This window comes from Monodelphis domestica, chromosome 2, assembly GCF_027887165.1.
Source record: "Monodelphis domestica isolate mMonDom1 chromosome 2, mMonDom1.pri, whole genome shotgun sequence".
NCBI lineage: Eukaryota > Metazoa > Chordata > Mammalia > Didelphimorphia > Didelphidae > Monodelphis > Monodelphis domestica.
Window position 1 is genome coordinate 403,761,728 of NC_077228.1, and position 16,952 is coordinate 403,778,679.

Sequence of the window (16,952 nt, forward strand, 5' to 3'; positions counted from 1 at the left end):
TGCTAGAATCAGTGAGTGGGTGAAGGGCACCTCTGGAGTGAGAGAGGGGCACCTCTGGTCCTTGGCACCAGACCGAGACCACCGAGGACCTAGCCCTGAGAGCAACTAGACCTGATGCCCCATCAGGTTGTGGAGTGCAGACTGTGGGCACTGGCAGGGAGATAGCACAGGGAGGGGGCAACAAACATCAGAAGCTGCAGACTCGAGAGCTGGCCTCAGCCAAAATCCTTGCTCTTTAGTTCCATACACAGAGAGCCTGCCCACCTCACTCAGAATTTTAATTGGAAAGGGAAGGAAAAACCACCACAGTAATGGCAAACAGTGCCCAGGAACAACAAATTCAAGAAAAACAAGAAGAGGAGGTTGACCCTAGAAAAGTTTTACAGAGGAAAAACCCAGACTACAGAGGAAATAGAGGAAGAAATTCAAATAAATGCACCAAATGCACCAAATAAATGCATCAAAAAAGTGGAAATTGTCCACAAGCTCTTGAAGAATTTAAATTGGAGCTTATCAAAAAGATGGAAGCCTTCTGGCAAGAAAAGTGGGAAATAGTTCAAAGAGAAAATAACAGTTTAAAGGATAAGAATTCCCAATTGTAGAAACAGCTGGAAGCCACGAAATGCAGGATAGACCAAACCGAAAAGGAAAACCAGTTCTTAAAGACCAGAAATAGGTAATTGGAAGCCAATGATCTTGCAAAACAGCAAGAATTAATAAAGCAAAGTCAAAAGACTGACAAAATAGAAGAAAATATAAAATATCTCACTGAAAAAGATGATGGATCAAGAAAACAAAACACAAAGAGACAATCTGAGAATCATTGGTCTACCTGAAACCCAGAAATGAATTGAAATCTTGACATTATACTACAACAAATTGTCCAAGAAAACTGCCCTGATATCCTTGAACAAGGGGAAAAATAGACATTGAAAGAGTTCATAGAACACCCTCTACACTAAATCATCAAAAGACAACTCCCAGGAATGTAATTGCCAAATTCAAGAGCTTCCAAGCTAAGGAGAAAATTTTACAGGAAGCCGAAAAAGAGACAATTCAGGTATCAAGGAGCACCAATCAGGATTACACAAAATTGGGCAGCTTCCACACTAAAGGACCCCGAGGCTTGGAATATGATGTTCAGAAAGTCAAGAGAATTGGGTCTTCAACCAAGGATCACCTATCCATCAAAACTGACTATATACTTCCAGGGGAAAGTATGGGCATTCAACAAAATAGAAGATTTCCAAGTATTTGTAAGAAAAGATCACAACTAAGTGGAAAGTTTGATATCCAAACAGAAAATTCAAGAGAAACATGAACAGGTAAATAAGAAAGAGAGGGAAAGGGGGAAAATGTTTTTTAATTCAAACTTTCTTCTTTAAGGGCTTCAATAAGATCAAATTATTTATATTAGTATAAGGGGAAAATGTTATTTGTAATTCTCAAAAATTATATTCACTATTATAGTAATTAGAGGAATCATTCACAGGAAGAGATTGGGGTAGTAAGTGCAAAAGAAAAAAGAAAAAGGGAGAGGGGAATCAAAAAGGGCACCAAGAAATACTTGAAGAAACAAAATAAGTAAGATAATCTTTATCACACAAAGATATAAACAAGAAGGGGAGAGGAAGAATACTCTTATAAGAAGGAGAGGAAGAGAGTGCTAATAGGTAATACTTAAACCTTACTCTAAGTGAAATCAATTCTGAGAGGGAAGATCCATTGGGGTATTGAATTCTATCTTACACTACAGGGAAAGTAAGAAGGGAAAACTAAGGGGGATAGGGGGCAGAGAGTACAAAGAGGGAGGGAAAGAGAGGGGGAATGGAACTTAACAGACCCAGAAAAAACAAGAAGGGAACAAAAAGGGAAGGTGTAGAAAGGGAAGCTTATTATGGGCAAGGATTAGGGAGAGTGCATTAAAGCACAGCACTGGTTTAAAAGGATATAGCAAAAGAAGAAAGGACAGAACTAGGAGAGGATATCAAAATGCTGGGGAATACACAAGTGGCAATAATAACTTTGAAAGTAAATGGGATGAACTCAACCATAAAATGAAAACAAATGGGAGAGTGGATTAGAAATCAAAACCCTACCATATGTTGTTTGCAAAAACACACTTGAGGTGGGGAGACACAGGGTTAGAATTAAAGGTTGGAGCAAAATTTATTGGGCCTCAACTGATAGAAAGAAGGCAGGAGTTGCAATCATGATATCTGACAAAGCCAAAGTAAAAATAGATCTGATTGAAAGGGATAGGGAAGGTAATTATATCCTGACAAAAGTCAGTATAGAAGATGAGGAAATATCAGTAATCAACACGTATGCACCAAATGGTATAGCATCAAAATTTCTAAAGGAGAAACTAGTGGAATTGAAGGAGGAAATAGATAACAAAATTATACTAGTGGGATACCTGAAATTACCATTATCAAATTTAGATCAATCAAATCAAAAAATAAATAAGAAAGAGGTAAGAGATGTGGGTGAAATCTTAGGAAAATTCAAATTAATAGATACATGGAGAAAAATAAATAGGGAAAAAAAGGAATACACCTTCTTTTCAGCAGTTCATGGTGCATTTACAAAGACTGGCCATGTACTAGGGCATAAAAAATTGGCAAACAAATGCAGAAAAGCAGGAACCATAAAGGCAAACTTTTCAGATCATGGTGCAATAAAAATAATCAGTAAGGGCACATGGATAGGAAAATCAAAAAGTAATTGGAAATTAAATGATATGATTCTCCAAAATTGGTTAGAGAGAAAACAAATCATAGAAACAATCAATAATTTCATTGAAGAAAATGACAATAAAAAGACATCCTTCCAAAATCTATGGGATTCAGCCAAAGGAGTAATCAGGGGGAAATTTACATCCCTGAGTTCATATATTAACAAATTTGGGAGGGCAGTGGTCAATGAATTAGACATGGAAATAAAAAACTTTGAAAGCGAACAAATCAAAAATCCCCAGATCAAAACTAAATTAGAGATAATAAAAATTAAGGGAGAAATTAATAAAATCAAAAGTGAAAGAATTATTGAACTAATAAATAAGACTAGAAGCTAGTATTTTCATAAAACAAACAAAATAGACAAAGTACTGGTCAATCTAATAAAAAAAAGGAAAGGAGATTAACAAATGAATAGTATCATAGATGAAAAGGGAGATGTCACCACCAATGAAGAGGAAATTAAAGCAATCATTAAAAACTATTTTGCCCAATTATATGGCAATAAATATACCAATCTAGGCAATATGGATGAATATTTACAAAAATATAAATTACCTAGACTAACAGAAGAAGACATAGAATTCTTAAATAATCCCATATCAGAAAAAGAAATCCAACAGGCCATCAAAGAACTCCCTAAGAAAAAATCCCCAGGGCCTGATGGATTCACAAGTGAATTCTATCAAACATTCAAAGAACAGTTAATCCCAATACCATACAAACTATTTGACATAATAAGAAAAAAGGGAGTTCTACCAAAAACCTTTTATGACACAAATATAGTACTGATTCCAAAGCCAGGCAGGTCAAAAACAGAAAGAAAACTATAGACCAATCTCCTTAATGAATATAGATGCAAAAATAGTAAATATGATACTAGCAAAAAGACTCCAGCAAGTGATCAGGAGGGTTATTCACTATGATCAGGTGGGATTTATACCAGGAATGCAAGGATGGTTCAATATTAGGGAAAAGATGCACATAATTGACCATATCAACAAGCAAACCAACAAAAATCATATGATTATTTCAATAGTTGCAGAATAAGCCCTTCGCAAACAAAATGCAACACTCATTCCTCCTGAAAACACTAGAAAGTATAGGAATAGAAGAGCCTTTCCTAAAAATAATAAGCAGTATTTATCTAAAACCATCAGCAATTATCATCTGCAATGAGGATAAACTAGATGCATCCCCAATAAGATCAGGAGTGAAACAAGGATTCCCATTATCACCTTTATTATTTAACATTATACTAGAAACACTAGCAGTAGCAATTAGAGAAGAAAAAGAAATTGAAGGTATTAAAATTGGCAATGAGGAGACCAAACTATCACTTTTTGTGGATTATATGATGGCCTACTTAAAGAAACCTAGAGAATCAACTAAAACACTAGTGGAAATAATATACAACTTTAGCAAAGTTTCAGGATACAAAATAAAACCACATAAGTCATCAGTATTTTTATATATTTCCAACAGCTCAGTAGCAAGAATTAGAAAGAGAAATTCCATTTAAAATAACCCTAGACAACATAAAATACTTAGGAATCTATCTGCTGAGACAAACACAGGAACTATAGGAACACAACTACAAAACACTTTACACTCAATTAAAACTAGATCTAAACAATTTCAAAAAAACATTAACTGCCCATGAGTAGGACGAGTTAACATAATAAAAATGACCAGACTACTCAATCTTATTTATTTATTTAGTGACATACCCAATCAACTACCAAAAAATGTTTTTACTGAATTAGAAAAAATCATAACAAAGTTCATTTGGAATAATAAAAGATCAAGGATATTCAGGGAAATAATGAAAAAAAAATGCAAAGGAAAGTGGCCTAGCAGTACCAGAACTTAAACTATATTACAAAGCAGTGGTCATCAAAACAATATGATACTGGCTAAGAGATAGAAAGGAGGATCAGTGGAATAGACTTGGGGTAAGTGACCTCAGCAAACAAGCCCAACGATTCTAGCTTTTGGGACAAAAATTCACTATTTGATAAAAACTGATGGGAAAATTGAAAGACTGTGTGGGAGACATGAGGTTTGGATCAACACCTCACACTCGACACCAAGATAAACTCAGAATGAGTGAATGACTTGAATATAAAGAAGGAAACATAATTAAATTATGTGAACACAGAATAGTATACAAGTCAGACCTTTGGGAAATGATAGATTTAAAACCATTCAAGACTTATAAAAAGTCACAAAATGTAAAATAAATAATTTTGATTACATCAAATTAAAAAGTTTTTGTACAAACAAAACCAATGTAAGCAAAACTAGACAGGAAGTAAAAAATTGTGAAATAATCCTCATAACAAAAACCTCTGGAAAAGGTCTAATTACTCAAATTTACAAAAAACTAAATCAATTGTACAAAAATATCAAGCCATTCTCCAATTGATAAATGGGCAAGGGACATGAATAGACAATTTTCAGTCATAGAAATCAAAACTATTAATAAGCACATGAAAAAGTTTTCTAAATCTCTAATAATCAGAGGGATTCAAATCAAAACAACTCTAAGGTATCACCTCAAACCTAGAAGATTGGCTAACATGACAACAATGGAAAGAAATGAAAGCTGGAGGGCATGTGGTAAAGTCAGGATATTAATTCATTGCTGGTGGAGTTATGAATTGATCCAACCATTTTGGAGGGCAATTTGGAACTATGCCCAAAAGGTGCTAAAAGACTGTCTCCCCTTTTATCCAGCCATAGCATTGCTGGGTTTGTACCCCCAAAGATATAATAAAGAAAAATGTATATATACAGGAATATTTATAGCTCCACTCTTTGTGGTGGCAAAAATTGGGAAATAAGGGGATGCCCTTCAATTGGCGAATGGCTGAACAAATTGTGGTATCTGTTGGTGATGGAATACTACTGTGCTCAAAGGAATAATAAACTAGAGAAATTCCACATGAACTGGAACGACCTACAGGAATTTTGATGCAGAGTGAAAGGAGCAGAACCTGGAGAACTTTATACACAGAGACTGATACCCCTTCCTCTCATACAACAAAAGGGATAAAGAAATCATAATTAGAAGGATAATCTGAAACAAGATCAATTTGATAATTCTGTGTTTTGATAGCATTCCTTGACATCTTATATAGGTGGGGTCCTTCTCTCTGACACTGATTTTCCAACTAGACTTTTGGATCATTTAGACCTATGAGAGATCTTATGCCAGGACAAAACCACTAATAATTAACCCATTTGGTATAGCTGAATTAATTTTCATGGCAACTAGCCATGTGAGTATCTGGAAACATTGGAATAATGAGGGCCAAAAGGCCCTCAAAGAGTCCTTCTATGAGGAGCTGAAGTGGGGACAATCATAAAAAGAAATGTGCTTTTACTAAACACCAAGGTTTCTTGAAGCAACCATTAACTTAGCACAGAAACTACTCTAGCAGAAAGGACAATCTGATTGGTGTCTAAAATGAATGTAATTACTCTTCTTTAAAAAATAAAAACCCAGCTCCCGGCTTCTAGGGACAGGCAACTTTTTTTTCTTTTTTTTTTTAATATATTTTATTTGATCATTTCCAAGCATTATTCGTTAAAGACATAGATCATTTTCTTTTCCTCCCCCCCACCCCCCATAGCCGACGCGTAAGTACACTGGGCATTAGATGTTTTCTTGATTTGAACCCATTGCTTTGTTGATAGTATTTGCATTAGAGTGTTCATTTAAAGTCTATCCTCTGTCATGTCCCCTCAACCTCTGTATTCAGGCAGTTGCTTTTTCTCGGTGTTTCCACTCCCATAGTTTATCCTTTGCTTATGAATGGTGTTTTTTTTCTCCTGGATCCCTGAAAGTTGTTCAGGGACATTACACCGCCCCTAATGGAGAAGTCCATTACGTTCGATTATACTACAGTGTATTAGTCTCTGTGTACAATGTTCTCCTGGTTCTGCTCCTCTCGCTCTGCATCACTTCCTGGAGGTTGTTCCAGTCTCCATGGAACTTCTCCACTTTATTATTCCTTTGAGCACAATAGTATTCCATCACCAACATATACCACAGTTTGTTCAGCCATTCCCCAATTGATGGGCATCCCCTCGTTTTCCAGTTTTGGGCCACCACAAAGAGCGCAGCTATGAATATTTTTGTACAAGTCTTTGTGTCCATTATCTCTTTGGGGTACAGACCCAGCAGTGCTATGGCTGGGTCAAAGGGTAGATATTCTTTTGTCGCCCTTTGGGCATAGTTCCAAATTGCCCTCCAGAATGGTTGGATCAGTTCACAACTCCACCAGCAATGAATTAATGTCCCTACTTTGCCACATCCCCTCCAGCATTCATTACTTTCCTTTGCTGTTATGTTAGCCAATCTGCTAGGTGTGAGGTGATACCTCAGAGTTGTTTTGATTTGCATCTCTCTGATTATAAGAGATTTAGAACACTTCTTCATGTGCTTGTTAATGGTTTTGATTTCTTTATCTGAGAACTGCCTATCCATTTCCCTTGCCCATTTATCAATTGGAGAATGGCTTGATTTTTTGTACAATTGATTTAGCTCATTATAAATATGAGTAATTAAACCTTTGTCAGAGGTTTCTATGAAGATTTTTTCCCAATTTGTTGTTTCCCTTCTGATTTTAGTTATATTGGTTTTGTTTGTACAAAAGCTTTTTAGTTTGATGTAGTCAAAATTATTTATTTTACATTTTGTGATTCTTTCTATATCTTGCTTGGTTTTAAAGCCTTTCCCCTCCCAAAGGTCTGACATGTATACTATTCTGTGTTTACCCAATTTACTTATGATTTCCTTCTTTATGTTTAAGTCACTCACCCATTTTGAATTTATCTTGGTGTAGGGTGTGAGGTGTTGATCTATTCCTAGTCTCTCCCACACTGTCTTCCAATTTTCCCAGCAGTTTTTATTGAATAGTGGATTTTTGTCCCAAAAGCTGGGATCTTTGGGTTTATCGTATACTGTCTTGCTGAGGTCGTTTTCCCCCAGTCTATTCCACTGATCTTCCTTTCTGTTTCTTAGCCAGTACCAAATTGTTTTGATGACTGCTGCTTTGTAATATAGTTTGAGGTCTGGGTCTGCAAGGCCCCCATCATATGTGTTTTTTTTCATTATTTCCCTGGATATCCTTGATCTTTTGTTCTTCCAAATGAACTTTGTTATGTTTTTTTCTAAATCAGTGAAGAAGTATTTTGGTAGTTCAATGGGTATGGCACTAAATAGATAAATAAGTTTGGGTAGGATGGTCATTTTTATTATATTGGCTCGTCCTATCCATGAGCAGTTAATGTTTTTCCAATTGTTCAAGTCTAGTTTTAGTTGTGTGGCGAGTGTTTTGTAGTTGTGTTCATATAGTTCCTGTGTTTGTCTTGGGAGATAGATTCCTAGGTATTTTATTTTGTCTAAGGTGATTTTGAATGGGATTTCTCTTTCTAGTTCTTGCTGCTGAGCTGTGTTGGAGATATATAGAAAAGCTGATGATTTATGTGGGTTTATTTTGTATCCTGCAACTTTGCTAAAGTTGTTGATTATTTCAATTAGCTTTTTGGTTGAATCTCTAGGATTCTTTAAGTAGACCATCATGTCATCCGCAAAGAGTGATAACTTGGTCTCCTCCTTGCCTATTCTGATGCCTTCAATTTCTTTATCTTCTCTAATTGCTACTGCTAGTGTTTCTAGTACAATGTCAAATAGTAGAGGTGATAATGGGCATCCTTGTTTCACTCCTGATCTTATTGGGAATGCATCTAGTTTATCCCCATTGCAGATGATATTAGCTGTTGGTTTTAGATATATACTGTTTATTATTTTTAGGAATGACCCTTCTATTCCTATGCTTTCTAGTGTTTTTAATAGGAATGGGTGTTGTATTTTATCAAAGGCTTTTTCTGCATCTATTGAGATAATCATGTGGTTCTTGCTAGTTTGCTTGTTGATGTGGTCAATTATGTGGATGGTTTTCCTAATGTTGAACCAGCCCTGCATCCCTGGTATGAATCCTACTTGATCATGGTGAATGATCCTTCTGATCACTTGCTGGAGTCTTTTTGCTAGTATCCTATTTAAAATTTTTGCATCTATATTCATTAGGGAGATTGGTCTATAGTTTTCTTTCTCTGTTTTTGACCTGCCTGGTTTTGGAATCAGTACCATGTTTGTGTTGTAAAAGGAGTTTGGTAGAACTCCCTCTTTGCTTATTATGTCAAATAGTTTGTATAGTATTGGGGTTAACTGTTCTCTGAATGTTTGATAGAATTCACAGGTGAATCCATCAGGCCCTGGGGATTTTTTCTTAGGAAGTTCTTTGATGGCTTGATGGATTTCAATTTCTGATATGGGATTATTTAAGAATTCTATTTCCTCTTCTGTTAGTCTAGGCAGTTTGTATTTTTGTATATATTCATCCATTTCTCCTAAATTGGTGTATTTATTGCCATATAATTGGGCAAAGTAATTTCTAATGATTGCCTTAATTTCCTCCTCATTGGAGGTGCTGTCCCCCTTTTCATCTTTAATGCTGTGAATTTGCTTTTCTTCCTTCCTTTTTTTAATTAGATTGACCAGTACTTTGTCTATTTTGTTTGTTTTTTCAAAGTACCAGCTTCTTGTCTTATTTATTAAATCAATAGTTCTATCACTTTCGATTTTATTAATTTCTCCCTTAATTTTTAGGATTTCTAATTTGGTTTTCTGCTGGGGGTTTTTAATTTGATCGCTTTCGAGTTTTTTCAATTGCATTTCCAATTGATTGATCTCTGCTCTCCCTTGTTTGTTAATATGAGCTTTCAGGGATATGAATTTGCCTCTGATTACCGCTTTGGCTGCATCCCAAAAGGTTTGAAAGGATGTTTCGCCATTGTCATTTTCCTTGATGAAATTATTAATTGTTTCTATGATTTCTTCTTTAGCTAAACGGTTTTGGAGTATCATATTGTTTAATTTCCAATTGGTTTTAGATTTGGTTTTCCATGTACCATTACTAATCATTATTTTTATTGCCTTGTGATCTGAGAAGGCTGCATTCATTATTTCTGCTTTTTTGCATTTGTGTGCTATGTTTCTGTGACCTAATGTATGGTCAATTTTTGTGAATGTGCCATGTGGTGCTGAGAAGAAGGTGTATTCCTTTTTATCCCTATTTATTTTTCTCCATATGTCTATTAATTCTAATTTTTCTAAGATTTCATTCACTTCTTTTACCTCTTTCTTATTTATTTTTTGATTTGATTTATCTAAATTTGATAATGGTTGGTTTAAGTCTCCCACTAGTATGGTTTTATTGTCTATTTCTTCCTTCAATTCTCCTAGTTTCTCCATTAGAAATTTGGGTGCTATATTATTTGGTGCATACATGTTGATTAATGATATTTCCTCATTGTCTAGAGTCCCTTTTAACAAAATATAATTACCTTCCCTATCCCTTTTGATCAGGTCTATTTTTGCATTGGCTTTATCAGATATCATGATTACCACTCCTGCCTTCTTTCTATCAGTTGAGGCCCAGAAGGTCTTACTCCATCCTTTAATTCTGACCTTGTGGGTGTCAACCCGCCTCATGTGTGTTTCTTGAAGACAACATATGGTAGGGTTTTGGATTCTAATCCATTCAGCTATTCGTCTACGTTTTATGGGTGAGTTCATCCCATTCACGTTCAAAGTTATGATTGTCATTTGTGGACTCCCTGGCATTTTGATTGCCTTCCCTAATTCTAACCTTTTCTTCTTTGGCTCTACCTTTTAGTCCAGTGATTTACTTTGAATCAGTCCCCCTTGTCCCCTCCCTTGATGTTTCCCTTTTTAGTCCCTCCCTTTTTGTTCCCTCCCCCTCCCCCCTCTCTTTCCCTCCCTTTTTGTTCTCCCTCTCCCCCTCCCCCCCTTGGTTTTCCCTTCTCCTTACCCTTGTTGGGTAAGATAGAATTCAAGATCCCAATGGATCTGGATGTTTTTCCCTCTCAGAGTTGATTTCCCTGAGATTGAGGTTTAAGTAAACCCCCCCCTCTCTTCCTCTCCTTCTTATAGGAGTTTTCTTCCCCTCCCCTTCCCCTGTGAATCTTTGTGTGAGAACCATTATTCTATTTGGTCTTTCTTTACCCCCTATTTATACATTACATTTTCCCCACATATTAGTATACATAGGTTGATATAAATGTAGTCCTTATAGAAGAGAGTTTGAGTAAAAGAAGATAACATTTTTCCCCTTTCCTTAATATTTACCTTTTCAGGTATTCCTTGCTCTTTGATTTTCGGTATCAAACTTTCCACAGAGCTCTGGTCTTTTCTTTGCAAAAAGTTGGAAGTCTTCTATTTTGTTGAATGCCCATACTTTCCCTTGGAAGTATATAGTCAGTTTTGCTGGGTAGCTGATTCTTGGTTGGAGACCCAGCTCTCTTGCCTTTCTGAAGATCATGTTCCATGCCTTACGATCATTCAGAGTAGAAGTTGCAAGGTCTTGTGTGACCCTGATTGGCATTCCTTTATATCTAAATTGTCTTTTTCTGGCTTCCTGTAGGATTTTTTCTTTTGTTTGATAGCTTTGGAATTTGGCAATTACATTCCTGGGAGTTGTCTTTTGGGGGTTTAGTGTAGAAGGTGTTCTGTGAGCTCTGTCAGTGGCTGTATTGCCCCCTTGTTCTAGAATCTCTGGGCAATTTTCTTTGATTATATCTTGTATCACCATGTCCAGTTTGGTGTTTATTTCTGGCTTTTCTGGGAGTCCAATTATTCTTAAATTTTCTCTTCTCCCCCTGTTTTCCAGATCTATCACCTTGTCGGTGAGATATTTTATGTTCTCTTCTAATTTCTTGGTGTTTTGGCTTTGCTTTATTAGTTCTTGCTTTAAAGCCTGGTTTTCTTTTACAGTTTGGTCAAACTGGTTTTGTAGATGCGTGAATTTCTTTTGCATCATTTCCCACTTTTCCTCCCAGAGGGCTTCCATCTTTTTGGTCCTTTCTGATTCAAATTCTTCATGGGTTTGTGGAGAGTTTCTATTTCCTTTGGAAGATTTTGGAGAATTTTCTTGTATATCTTCTTCTATCTGCTCTGTATTTTGTATTTTGGCTCCATAGAATGTGTCCAGAGTCGCCCCTTTCTTCTTATTTTTCTTGGTATTTTGGGGCTTCTGTGCTTCTGTGGAGTTTGTCATCTCTGAACGTGGAGGATTGGCTTTTCTTGTCTTTGTCTGGTGATCAGAGGCTTTAGTCCTGGGCGGATGTTGGTTCTATGAGCGTTCCCTGGGTTAAACTGAATATGCCTCACTGGTACTGGAATGGAAGGGTCGGACCACGAGGCCACACTCTCCCCCTGGCTCGATTTCCGGAAGTTGCCTTCAGAATCCCTGGCCGTGAGGCTGTTTCGTCGGCCTGTGGGGGGATGGGCTGCCGCTTCCCCAAGCTCCGAGAGCACAGACTTTCACTGAGACTTGGATAGCAGCATCCAGCCCGTGAGGCTGTCTTGCCCGCCCTGAGGGTTGCTGTTGTTTTGACCAGCTCTCTGCAGCGGAGGCCCCAGGCAGTAACTTTCACCTGGACCAACAGGCTCTTTGCAGCGGAGGCCCCAGGCAGTAACTTTCACCCGGACCAACAGGCTCTTTGACCGACCGGCTCTTTGCAGCGGAAGCCCCAGGCAGTAACTTTCACCCGGACTGGGACTTGGGTAGAAGACCCTGAGGGTTGTTGTTCCTCAGACCCTGCTCTCTGAGCCCGGCGCGGCTGCCGCTTCCGGGAGCCTTGGACTCTGCGCTCCTACCCCTGAGGTCCGAGGGATCTCGGGTTCTGGCTTTTAAGGGGAGCCGTACCTTTTGAACCGGGTCCAGGTCCAGGAGGAGGGTTCCCAGGGTCTGTGCTGTTGATCGTTTTGAATTTCGGCGCCTTAGGAGCTTCTAGTTTGAGATCGGTCGGGAAGGGTTTTCCGGAGATCTGAACTTCAGCTTTCTCTAAGCCGCCATCTTAACCGGAAGCCGACAGGCAACTTTCTAACTAACCAATAAATGTAGGTTGCATGTGCTTTCCTATTTTGTATTTTCTTTATTTCTTAATCTTTAATAAACCTCTAAAAATATAATTCTTTTAGTAGAGAAACTAAATTTTAATATAATAGTATGGCGAACCACATGGGTTGTGATGAAATACCCTCAATCTTTTTAAGTTTCCTAAATCTTTACTAAGTTCAGCTTTTAATTGCTAGTGCCTAGATAGTGATTTTTTTAAGCCAAGTTGCTCCAAGAATTTTCAGAAAAGACTCTTGATATGGACCTATTTGATTCAATTCTCTCCTGCTCCTGCTGCCTGTCCTGGCCTCTCTCTAGCTCACCTGGCCCAGCTGATCACCCAGGCTGCTGGTAGCAGACCTAATTTCTTCAGGATCAAAAAACCAGCTGGTAAAAAATGGGGATGATTTTTCTTTAGGCTACAGTTAGCCTCCACATGGACTGGGGGCAGGGGATAGCAGAGGGGGAGAAAGAAAAGAAGGAAGAGGCATTTCCAAACAGGAACTTACAAGCATGGGGAATTTAAAAGGATATGTTTTGATTTATCTCACCTGAATGCCAGGGGGAAAATTCAGCTCCCTGCAACTCTTTAGCCAAATTTGAGATTCCTAAAATCCACTCTTACTATGGGGAAGCAGTTCAGGGGATCAGTGAATTGAGAGTTAGGCCTAGAAACGGGAAGTCTTTGGTTGAAATCTGGCCTCAGACACTTCCTGGTGGTGTGGCTCTGGACAGGTCACTTAACCCCCATTGCCTTCCTGTTACCAATCTTCTGCCTTCTGACAGTAGGTATCAAAATGTATAAAAAACCCAAGGAACTTTAAAGGGACTGGAGGTTATATTTTTAAAGCATTTCAGACTCCGTGTTTTATAAAAATCTTTGTATTCTATTGCATTTTGCTGATTGCTTTGTTTAAGGTTTAACTTTGTGATTTTAAGTTCATATATTACATTGCATTCAATACTATTCTGTTACACTGGATCATTTTAATGTACTGGGTTTTAACTACTGTTAAATTTTGTTGCTTTTCCCCTATAACCATACTGAGCAAACATCATTGAGTAGGCCCATATAAAAACAGCTTTTCTACATTTGACTTTGTAAATTGTCACATAGAGGATAGATGGATTCCATCAGAAAATTGCTCTAACAACCTTTGGAAAATTTAATGAGTTAAAAATCTCAAATTGATTTTAGAGTTCTTTAGACATGATTTTTAGAATTTTTTTTTCTTAATCTTTAGTCATTTTGCCTGCCCCTAACACTAGGTAAGGACCATTTTAGTAGCTGAAGTGAAATACAATTATAAATCCCAACTCCCACATTTATAAGAATGTGAATGGAAGTTGGGAAATTAATCCCAGGGCATGTATCCCTAGAAGTCTTTCAAAGAAAAAGAAAGGGAGCATCTCTCATTTATACTCTTCAGCTCATTTTACTTCCTCCAGAATGATATCTAGATATATTGATGATGTTCTAGACCCAAAATAAGTTTTACTTTGTTTAAAAATATGTGAACCAAGGTTGAAAGATTTGCTACATTTGTAAAAATGTGACAAATATCCATCAATTTATAGGCTTTTAAAAATACCAAATGGCAGCTTATGTAAAAAAATGATAGTATGTTTGTTTACTATTGTAATTAACTGGGCTATTGAGAATTTGGGGGATAATATTTGTAATACTGTTCTTTATAATTGAAAAAATGTTACCTTGTAAAATTTATTTGCTTGTACTCACAGTGGATCATGGCCAGATATGAAGAGGAAATAGATCCCATTTTTGGTGAGAAAGCCTTGTATTCTATATTTTCTTAGCTGACATAGTTTGTCAATGATTATAAGCCACATTTTATTTTTTAAATTCTTTTATTATATTTTTCTTGTATGTGCAATATACTATTTCAGTATTTTTCTCTCCTTTTTTTGGAGCACATGTCACCAGTATTAAAGTTTTCTTTAACCTTTTTGATTTTGCAATAATATAAGTTTAAAATACATTTGCTATAATGTCAATGCATGCCCGGAAATTTTGAGACTATAAAAATGATGCCACTAATTGTTTAGCAAAATTATGGGACTTTGCTTAATGATTCTATCTTATTCCAGGACAATATATACAAAAAGATAACATTGATGAACTTGTTGATTGATGAACTTCTAAGCCAATACAAAGGATTTGAACCTAGTGTGAAGATACCAGGTTGCAACACTTGACATATGTTAAGACATAGGCCTTCCTTGTATCCACACTCACTCTGAAAATACTTACAGATGAGTATCACAAACTTGGCTCCTACTTGGCTCCTATAATCTGGTCCCTTTTCTGTCTTTCATAGTGTGGCAAGCTTTCTATAGTCCTGGCTACTGACTGGGTAAATGCATCATTGCTTAGATCATTTTAATTGGGCCCTGATTCAAGGACCTGTTATAGATTTACTTTTCCTTCATTTGGAATTTTTACACATAAGACTTTGATAGTCTATATTTTCATCCAGAAATTTTCTTTTTTATTTGGATTTTCTGATGTCTTTTTAAATTCTCTTACCAATTGATTCATATACCTCATAACTCAGCCATACATCCCTAAGTCATCCTGTATTTTTCAATCACCCTTTTCATGGGGAAATGTAAGAAATATTATTATTTTAAATTGCAAAGTTTAAATTCCTTTTGAGAAGAATTTTAGGTTAAAAAAGATGCTACCTCTCCAAATCCAGAAACTGGACTGTTTGGAGAAGACACCATGAAGATGCCTCCAGACCACAAGCTGCACAAGAAGATCAAGAATGAACTTTGGGTGTGGTTGATTGAACATTTATTTGTATGTATACTTTCATGCCAAAGGGGACTGCCCCCTAACTGGCTTTTTGTCAATGCATCCAGCAATTATTGCTTTTGTTCTTTTTTCCTCTTATCCTCAAATTATTGTAATCTTTAAGTTGATTATGTTTTCATGATCCTTTTGGGGAAAACTTTTCCCAAATGATCAAATGAGGGATGTAAAAATGGAGATTTGAACTCCGGACTTCAATCCACAAAAGTCCTTGGCAATTCCCAGAATCCAACCTGAATTCTGACCTGGGCTGAGAACAGAAATTGTATTTAAGCTGACTCTCCACCTACTTCTGGTCTCTTGGCTTCCACTTCTAGGGACAGGCAGCTCTCTACCTAGCCAGAAAAATGTAGATTGCACGTGCTTTTTTATTTTTTATTTTCTTTATTTTTTAATCTTTAATAAACTGCTAAAAATATAAAAACAAAAAAACAAAAACCTGTACCTCTGTCTTAGAATTATTACTGTGTATTGGTTCCAAGGCAGAATAATGGTAAAGACTTAGCAATGGGGGGTTAAGTGATTTGCCCAGGGTTACACAGCTAAGAAGTTTCTGAAGTCAGATTTGGACACAGGACCTCCTGTCTTTAGGTCTGGCTTTCTATTTATTCACTGAGACACCTAGCTGTAGTTACTCTTCTAATTATAGAATTTTAGAGCCAGTAGAGATCTCAGAAGTCATCTAATTCAAATCCTTCATTTTGCAGATAGGGAACTGAGCCCCAGTGAAGTGACCTGTCCCCTGGTCACAGAAGTAGGCATTTAATGAGTGAGGACCAGAACCAAAATCTTTTGTCTCACTTTGTTCTATGACTGTCTTTCCCTTCTTTGTATCCCTTTCTGTCTCTGTCTGTCTTTTTTTCTCCTATATTTTTTGTCTCTACCTTGGCTCTCTCTTTCCATCTCTTTTTCTCTTTCTCTCTTCAAGAAGAATTTCAAATGAATAATCTGCAGTCATAATCAAAGAACAGATATCATGGATGTTCATTGACAAAGACAATATTGGTTCTCCTTTTTTAGGCACATACACAGATAAAAATATATTGGCTTCTGATTTTCATTTGAGAAGTTTCTTTAACCTTTACCTTCCCCTGGTGTCAGCTCCCTAGTCTGTCATCGCCAAATATTTTTAGAGTATACAAGTGAAATTACTCTACCCTTTAATCCTTTTTATCCTCTTCATTGGCCTGCAAATTTCCAGACTGGCCACAAATCAATATTGTGGGGTAGACTGATACTGATCAGCATTTCAAGAACTCTCTCAGGTTGATTAACTCACTGATCAGCTGATAAGTTCATCTGCTCAGTAATCTAAGGCTCAGCATGTTTTCTCTCTCTGGGGGCTCTTCATTGATTCAGTAACTTTAGTATTTTACATTTTCT